Source organism: Nelumbo nucifera, chromosome 3 (assembly GCF_055504915.1).
Source record: "Nelumbo nucifera cultivar China Antique chromosome 3, China Antique-T2T, whole genome shotgun sequence".
In the NCBI taxonomy this organism is placed as follows: Eukaryota; Viridiplantae; Streptophyta; class Magnoliopsida; order Proteales; family Nelumbonaceae; genus Nelumbo; species Nelumbo nucifera.
In genome coordinates, this window is record NC_142651.1 from 11,048,298 (window position 1) to 11,057,176 (window position 8,879).

Genomic DNA, 8,879 nt, shown 5'->3' on the forward strand with positions numbered 1-8,879 from the left:
CTTTTTAATTTATTTTTTAATAATACTATTGTAATTTATTAAATTTAAATTCAATTTTTAAGCTTAAATCTTTTAAACAAACAAACCAAACTGAAAATAAACCCAAATCAATACAACCTGAGCTGACGGGTTTTTACTAATGGTTAGTCAGCTTTGGATGACAAACTCCCGGCCTGACCAAATCGATTTGGTAGGCAAAACAGCCTACAAAACCGAACTGAACCAATCCTTGAACACTCCTAATTTTAGCTAAATTAATAGTTTGATCTCCAATAATTATTGAAAAATTATAGCAAAAATACACAATTATTGAAAATAAATTTATAGTCAAAATACAATAAATACTGAAAATATATTAAATTAGTCAATAAATAGTGTAATCTCAAATAATAGTTTAATCTCTAATAAATATTAATCAATAAATTATAAAAAATACAAAATTACTAAAAGTAAATTTATAACAAAAATACAATAAATTAAATTTCAAAAGTTACATAATAGTTGTTTAATCTTCAATAATTATTAAGAGTTTTCTATTAAGTAGCAAAACAAAAATAGATTTATAAATAATTATTGAAAATATATTTATCAGAAAAATATAATAAACAATTACTGAAAATACAATAAATATTAATTTTAGTACATATAAATATATAATGAATATACACTATTATCGTAAAATTATTACTAAAAAATATTACTTTTTTTGAAAGTTATTTTTTATAATTATTAATTGATATAATAGAAATTAGTTATTTACAATATTATTTAGTTATTTAAATAATATTATTTTTTAAAATTTTAAAATATTAATTATTTATTGAATTTAATAAACTATAAAACTATATTTAGTACTATTAGTACACAATTCGTTATTAATTTTGTAAAATATTAAATTATTATTAATATAAATATTATGAAATCTACTATAATTATTTTTCTACTTTTAAGAATTATTTTAAATTTATTACATGATTTAATTATTTTAAATATTTGAAATTCAGTCATGTTAAATATTTAAATAATATGTAAAACATTTAAAAATTTTTATTATATGAACTTTTTGTTTTAAAGTTATTACGTAATATAAAATATTTTGTTATATAATTATTTATCTATTTTTAATGTTTTGTTATTTAAGATATTTTTTATTGAAATATTTAAATAATATTTGATTTTTTAATGTTAAATTTTTATTATTTGAATAACATTTAAATTGAATAATTTGTAAATTTATAATTTATATTGTTACTACATAATTTCATGATGGATTTTGTAAAAATATAGAATTATTAATAATATGAATATTATTAAATCTATTATAAATATTTTTTTTGTTTTGAATAAATATTTTAAAGTTAGTATTATAATTCATTATAATATTTAAATATTTCTGAAATTTTTTAATTGACACTTTCTTTGGATAGATATAGATAAAAAGTGGGGGAGAGGATAAATAGGAATTAGAGATAGTTTATGATAGAATCTATCTATTAAATTATATATAATTTAAGAGATGAATAGGAGTTTGAGATAATTTATGAGAGAAATAGGAATTAGAGACAATTTAGGAAAAAGTGGTGCCACTTGGCTAAACATTAGAAAAGCAAATCTCTCATTCTTTGTAGTTGTTATAAATAGTTAAGCCAAATGTTATTTCCTTATTGGTTTAATTGGTAATTATGTGGAATTAAAAAAATAAAAAATTCAAAAAAAAAACTGGAAATTATGAAAGGGAAAAAAACTAGATGGTATATACACCAATAGTCAAAATGATCATAATGCCCGTTGGCCTTCCAATCATTCAATTTAAACCATCTAGCTTCATCACCCTTATTTTTTTTATATCATCTAAAACTCATCATAACTTTTTCACATTTCTCTTTAACATTATCATGACTTTTCAAATTCTCTACATAGTGCCATGTCTGACATGATTAGGCCCACTCTAGACTTGCAAAATTTAGAGTCATTGGGGCTAATATTTCAAGCCAGCCTATGACTGACGCAGCCCACATATCTTTAAAATATATGCATAACTATTATATGAGCAATCAGGGGTAGTATTATAATAAAATTTGTAATAAGGTTTACTAGTCATTTTAGGGGAGACCAAATCAGCCGGCCACAAAATTGCCCCCCACAACATCCTACAGCACATACCTGCTGTGCATTGGGAATATCTCCTGATGATAATATCAGATATGAAGATATCATAGGGAGATATTCCCAATACACAGTGGGGATGTGCTGTGGGACATTGTGGGGGGTTGATTTGAATTCATTTTAGGAGTAGTTTAGTCGTGTAAAATATTTAAATGTTTATGTGAACAACTTCTATTAATGCTCATTAACAGTGACCTAATGGAAGGTAAATTTTGGATAATAAAACTCATTGACATGGGGCTATATAGAGGTTTTGGAAAGCCATTGTCAGTTTAAGAGAAATGTTAAAAATTCATGGTGAGTTTTAGATAATATCCCTTATTTCTTCTCGGTGAAGTTGACATATAGACAATCATTGGTTGATAGGTTGGAACTGATTCAACTTTGAAACTTGAAGCCAAACCTGCCAAGCCCGCTAAGCCCGGCCCGATCTTCTGAAAGGAAATAAAAAAATCTATGAACACAACATTGAATATTTTAATGCATGCTAAATTATTGGAGATGTTCTCAATGGGCAGAAGGATGTGCATGAGTGTTCATTCGGTCGGTTCAATTAGAACCTAATCAATTTTTCAGTTTAGCCATTCTCCTAAACCAAATTGATCTCTTTGATCGGGAATATTAATAAATCCATTATTAGGAGGAATCTGAAAAAATCTACCAAGTGGACTAAGGTATTATATATATACCAATAAATAATATAAATAATACACTAATAAATAAACAATATTAATAATGTTTACATTTTATTTGGCCCCGTATGATGCACGAATGTTGTTAACAGAAACTGTGGCAGGAGCCTAATGAGAACATCAAATGGATCAAGTACTATTAATTTCAACGTAAACTATTATTTATTTTATTTATTTAATATTTTTATTATATTTTATTAATTCTATTTATCTTAAATGCACACAAGCTTTGTTAAATGAAATTTAAATAGGAGTTTTATGACATTTCTAATCAGGCCAAGCTGAACGTTAACCCTATCCATCTAAGCATTAGTCGTAGGTTATGCATTGTCTAATAAATTAAAGAAAACAAAAATCTATAAGGAATTAGGGTGGGGGAGAGTTACTTTTTGATTAAATTAAAATAAAGAATAAATTTTATTGATTTTAGTTCAACCATGTTTATTCGTTTTTATCAAATTTAACTAGTAAAATATTTTTTCTAAGTCTATTAACAATTTGTTATTGCTTTAATTATGTTAATTTTTGTTAATTATTTAAATTTTAATTTGTTAAATTTATAAATTAATTTTACTAATTTTAGAGTAATTTAATAAAACTAAGTTATTTAATTTATTTTAATTACTAAGTTAATTGTGCAAAGTAAGTTGCTAATTTTAATTTCCCTTATCTGCATTTTTCTATTACTTTATGATTTTTAATATTCTCTTAATAAACATTACTTTTAATATATTAAAAAATTATCTTATTTTTAGTGAAACTTCTCTTATTTTATTAGTTGCTTAAAAAAATAAGTTTCATTTTTTTTTTAATTTTCCTTATGATATCATTTTTTTTTGTTAATTAACAAAGCTATTAATATTTTTCTATTATCTTCCCTTTTTTTTATGATATTTTCTAATTAATAAAATTATTTTTAGTGAAACTCTCTTGTTTTCTCTTTTTATTTTCAAATTTGCATAACCAGTCAAACCGATCAAATCAAATTGGTTCAGTTCAGTACGAATTGGTATTTGAAGCTATCAAGCCGGATAGTTTTTAGGTATCCAAATAATCCAATACATGAATTATGTCTTCTTGATTCGTATCAATTTTTGGGTGCTTAGTACTAAGGATGCAAGCGGATCGGATGTGATTTGAATGTCCAAATTTGATATGATAATATAAATCTTAGATATGATCGAATCCATTAAGGATGTCAGATATCTGAATATAATCCAATCTGATTTAATTTCTAAAAAATAATAAATTAATAAGAGAAAAAATAATAATTTATATAAAGAAAAACAAATAAATAAATAAATATTTTTTAACTATATATATATATATATATATATACATATACATGTCAATAAGGAATAGATGACCAATAGTCCATGATGTTTATTAAAAAAAAAAATTAAAAAAAAAACATGGAATAGAGAAAGAGTTCAAGCTGGAGAGTGAGTCGAAGGGGAAGAATAACCAGTGGAGAAAGAGAGAAGGTGGGTTGGTGCAATATCAGCCGGTGAAAGAGAAAGAAAATAGAAATAGATTTAATTATAACGGTAGAGAGGGAGGGAAGGAAAAAAAAAACCGTTTGCCTGTGGGTTTGGGAATCTAAAAGCAGAGGTTAACGCTAGAATTCTTACTTATAATTTGTATTTATATTTTGTTAAAACATAAGGAAACGATGTAACTAATGTATGGGGTTGTTGTCTTGTATCTCCCTAGCTATATGGGAGGACAGAGAGATGGGCAGAGTGGGAGGACAAATGATCACGATCGAATGCAGAAAGCTATACACCGACGTCCCAACCAGTCATTACAGCCGTACGTCAGAAACCATATCCCATGAATGAAAGTGAGATGTTCTCAAATCCCAATAGGCATGATCAGGTTAACCGTTAACCTTTCCTTTACGGTGTGTTTGGTATAAACCTTATAATGGGTTTATACCTATTTTTCCCTTCCTTTTCCTACAAACCAAATATAGCCTTAATGCTACCTTTAGCCTGCACTAGTAAATACATGACCACGTATGTATGTAGAGAAAAAGCTTCGCAGTAGTAGATGCTAATAACTGTGGTCTGTGGAGGTACGCTTTACTTCATTTCTGCCATCATGCAATATTGTTAAATAAATAAGGAACAAGCAAACAAACTCTAATGAATTATTTTCTTGGAGCTGGGGGCCAAGCTGAAGTGTCCAATGTCTTTAAACTTCTTAATCATGCATTCTAGGTGATTGATGAGATTCCAACTGATGGTTGGTATTCTCTATGCCTATGCTCATGCTATTATCACGTGGGACCTTGATGGACTGATAAATGTTAAAAGGTGATGAAAAATATCTTGTGTCGAGGAGGATGAAGAATCAACGGTAGCAAAAAGGGGTTATGTTGGATGGAAAATTGGAAAAATAGAAACTTTGGTGGCATTTGATAAGTGTTTTTCGGTAGTTCTTTCAAACAAGATCATATATTAAGATTTTGGGGTCTTTGACTGTTTGGTAAGCATTTTGGTCTATTGGGCTGTTAAAAGCAGTTGGGCCGGAGAGGGTATTTTTAGCACCGAAAAACCACAAGTTTCATTTTAAACTTTCTGAATTTTCTGCATTTTAGGTCTTTCTGCATGTTTTGTCTTTGAGTCTCTATTGGTCTATGTGATACCGAATGGGAAAATAGCGATTTTCTTTTATCTTCCAAGCTTCCAGCAGATCAAAAGACGGGCCAAAAAGACACGCCAAACACTGCCTTGTCAGAATCCTCCATGGATAGAGGCTTGATATATTGAACCACACAGCATAAATCTATGTATTCTTCTTTTATAATTCTTGTTATTATTATTTTTTTGTCTTTTCTTCACAATAAAGGCAAAGGCTAGAGAAGGGAATCTAACGGCTGGTTGGCTCGTGAATGCAGAATTCAATCACAATTTTTTGTATTTGGAACTAGCCTATATATCTCTTATGGTTTGATGGAACCTAACTTTGGCCCGATTTGTTAGCTGCAGTTTTCTTTGGTTGCTGTTTTTTTTTTTCTTTTATCTTTTGTTTTGTTCTCCCTTCCGAGAGAGATAGAGAGATATGATAAAAAAAGGCAAAGGACTTAAATACCTCTTCATATTTCTACTAAATACGGAAACCTCCCTTTCTTTTTTAAATTGGACTAAGACTTCTGGACGATGACATCACAAGTTGTTTTTTTTTTTTGAAAAGCCCAATTTTGCCCTCCTTATGGTCTGTTTAGACCATGACTCACAAAAGAACCCAAATCCTAGTCCCTAGAAATAAAACACATACACACAGATTAGAAAAATCGAAGAAAAACAACATGAACCGAGCTATATCATCAATTATTTTTCTTCGGCAACCCGAAAGGAAAGAAAATATAGATGGAAACATAAAGTTCAGAGGAAAGGATCAACATATCAGTAATTTTCCCATTTATTATTCATAGTGGAGAACGACAACTTGTGCATGGCTTCAAAGTTGAAGCAATCAAAGGCCCATTTGAGAGAATGGCAGATAGTCACTGAGATGGCAAAGAATTGCCCTTGAAAGGGACAAGAATGATGCCAAAGTTTTTTTTTTCTATGAAAAAAAATAAAAAATAAACACAGTAGAAAAGAGAGGCCCAAACAAAATGGCACGGACAGTTGTTCTTGCTATGACCAAGTCTTCGACCAAAATCTCATGAGCATCTCATGGATGAAAACTCTGATAATATATTTCTTTTAAATCTTTCTAAGGTTCTAAAAATGAAAGTCGACATTCCGCTCTTCATCAGCTGAGTTCTGCCAACATGACAAAGAGAACTAAGAAGGCCGGAATTGTTGGCAAAAATAGCACAAGATACAGTGCCAATTTAAGAAAGCAAATTAAGAAAATGGAAGCCAATATGCTGTGAAGAGAAAAGCAATTGGAATCTAAAGGTGCAACTGTGCAAGGACTATGGTAAAGTGAAGGTTGGGGGTGCTTATACCTTGAACACAACAATGAGGAGCATCCTATTGAAATCCTTCTGAATCATAACTAGAATGATCAATAGGAATGTGATTTCATTTCTAAGGGAAGGGTAAGGAATGGTCATTTCCTCAAATGGGGGAATGCCATTCTAGTAGGAATGAGAATTGATGAAGGGTGATTTGGCATGACCCATTAAGAAAGGGACACGTAGACACAATCTGCTCGAGGGGTGATAGTTCAGCCAAACGAACCCATTTCACAACATTTGGATCTTGAGTATTCAGCCACCTCGGCGTAGAGACACCTTGATACCCGTTCCAATTCGGGACTAAAAAATCGAAGTGCCAGTTCGAAGCTAAAGAGACGAAACGCCACATAATCGATTCCAAAGGCCTCCCCGACGGACCCCGAATTTCTCGGGATCACGATGAGACTCGTCCTAGCTTCGCCTGAATCGGAAGTAAACGATAAACCTTATCAACATATTGCTCTCCTTAAAAAACGGAACAAACCTTATCTGTACAGCCCGGAGATCCCGGATTATTTTACTCACTAGCATTCAAGCACTTAAGTATTCAGCTCGCATTCACAGTATAAGTACTGATTTAAGCATCAGAGCGACCTCGCTAGGTTAGCTACCCTGGGTTCTCTGTTCTACTGCGCAACTGAAGATCGAATCATCTTCCAATTAGGAATATCTAGATCGTGCACCATCAGGAATGAGATTCTGATTCTGCCCAACTAAACAGTTGGAATCGGAATAGCCTATTCCGATTCCAATTCCAGACCCCTATTCCCGCGAACGAAAGGAGGCCTTAATTTCTGGCGATGAGCTTGGTTAATTAATGACTAAAAGAGGTTGGTTTTTGTCTAAAAAAACCATTGCTTAGTAACCCTCGTGAGTTTTTGTTTAAAGGACTGTTTCGTCGACGATCAGTGATCACTATCGTTGTTGAATTCCATTAAATTGAAAATTTGAATTATTAGTGAGGATAAATGTGGCATTTTAAATGATTTTATTAATGAAAAATTCGACAAGACAGGTTTTAATCTAATTGAAAAATATTTATAAAAAAATTAAGGGAGGTTTACCCTTAAAAAAAGGTGTTGTTTGAACTTTGAACCGTGAATTTCCCATCAAATATCGACATAGTGGAATACTTGAGTTTGAGACCACCCGACACTTGTCCCCATTTGTCTCTGACAAGTTCTATAGGTACAAGCCCAGCTTAAGTGGGCCACCTCTTGATATCAGAACCATGGACTAGAATCCAACAGATTGGTTGGGTGTCTCCATCCTTGTACTGTATGAAAGCATTGCGCAGCTAAGCGGATATACAGTTAAAAATCAAGCATCTGTTGGAAGGAATACAAATACAAATATAAATATATATAGTGCAAAACTTTGTATTTTGAAGTATTTGATATATATTTGCACGGTTCATATTTGTATTTGTACTTTTTTTTTCCAAACTAAGCATAGGGACAGTATGAAGAGAGAATCTTGGTTCAACCTTGTGGACAAATCAACCTGGTCAAAAGTAGGAAGGGGGGCTTCTGTTACGTGCCCATTAGTAGAGTATTAGGGAGATATCATGGGTTATTTGTCATTGTGAGTTGAAGGGGTCTTTCTCTTGATGTACCAAAAAGATACCAACTATGCTATTATTTGCAGGTTTCTTGTCTCCTTGGTAGAGTGGTAGTAGATGAAGCCAACTTACCTCCTAACAACTTCCCTTCACAAGTGGTATGAGATAAAGATAAGACTTATGTACATATAAAAGTATTTATTAAGAGTTTTGGGCCTTTGATATGGAGACAAAGCAAACTGACAAAATTTGATCACAAAAGTTATATTTTGGGCACAAGATGCCAACATTTTAAGCACAAGGTATAATACGTTTCCTTGTTAAGTTTGTGTGCATTCTACTTTAATTAAATAATGTAGGTGTTGATTCTACGAACACAAATTATGGAGATTCTTTCGTATTATTCGTTTGAGCCTTTGATCTTATTCTTTTGTATTATTCGTTCGAGTTTGCATAACCCTGAACCTAAAGCCCATCTTTCGTT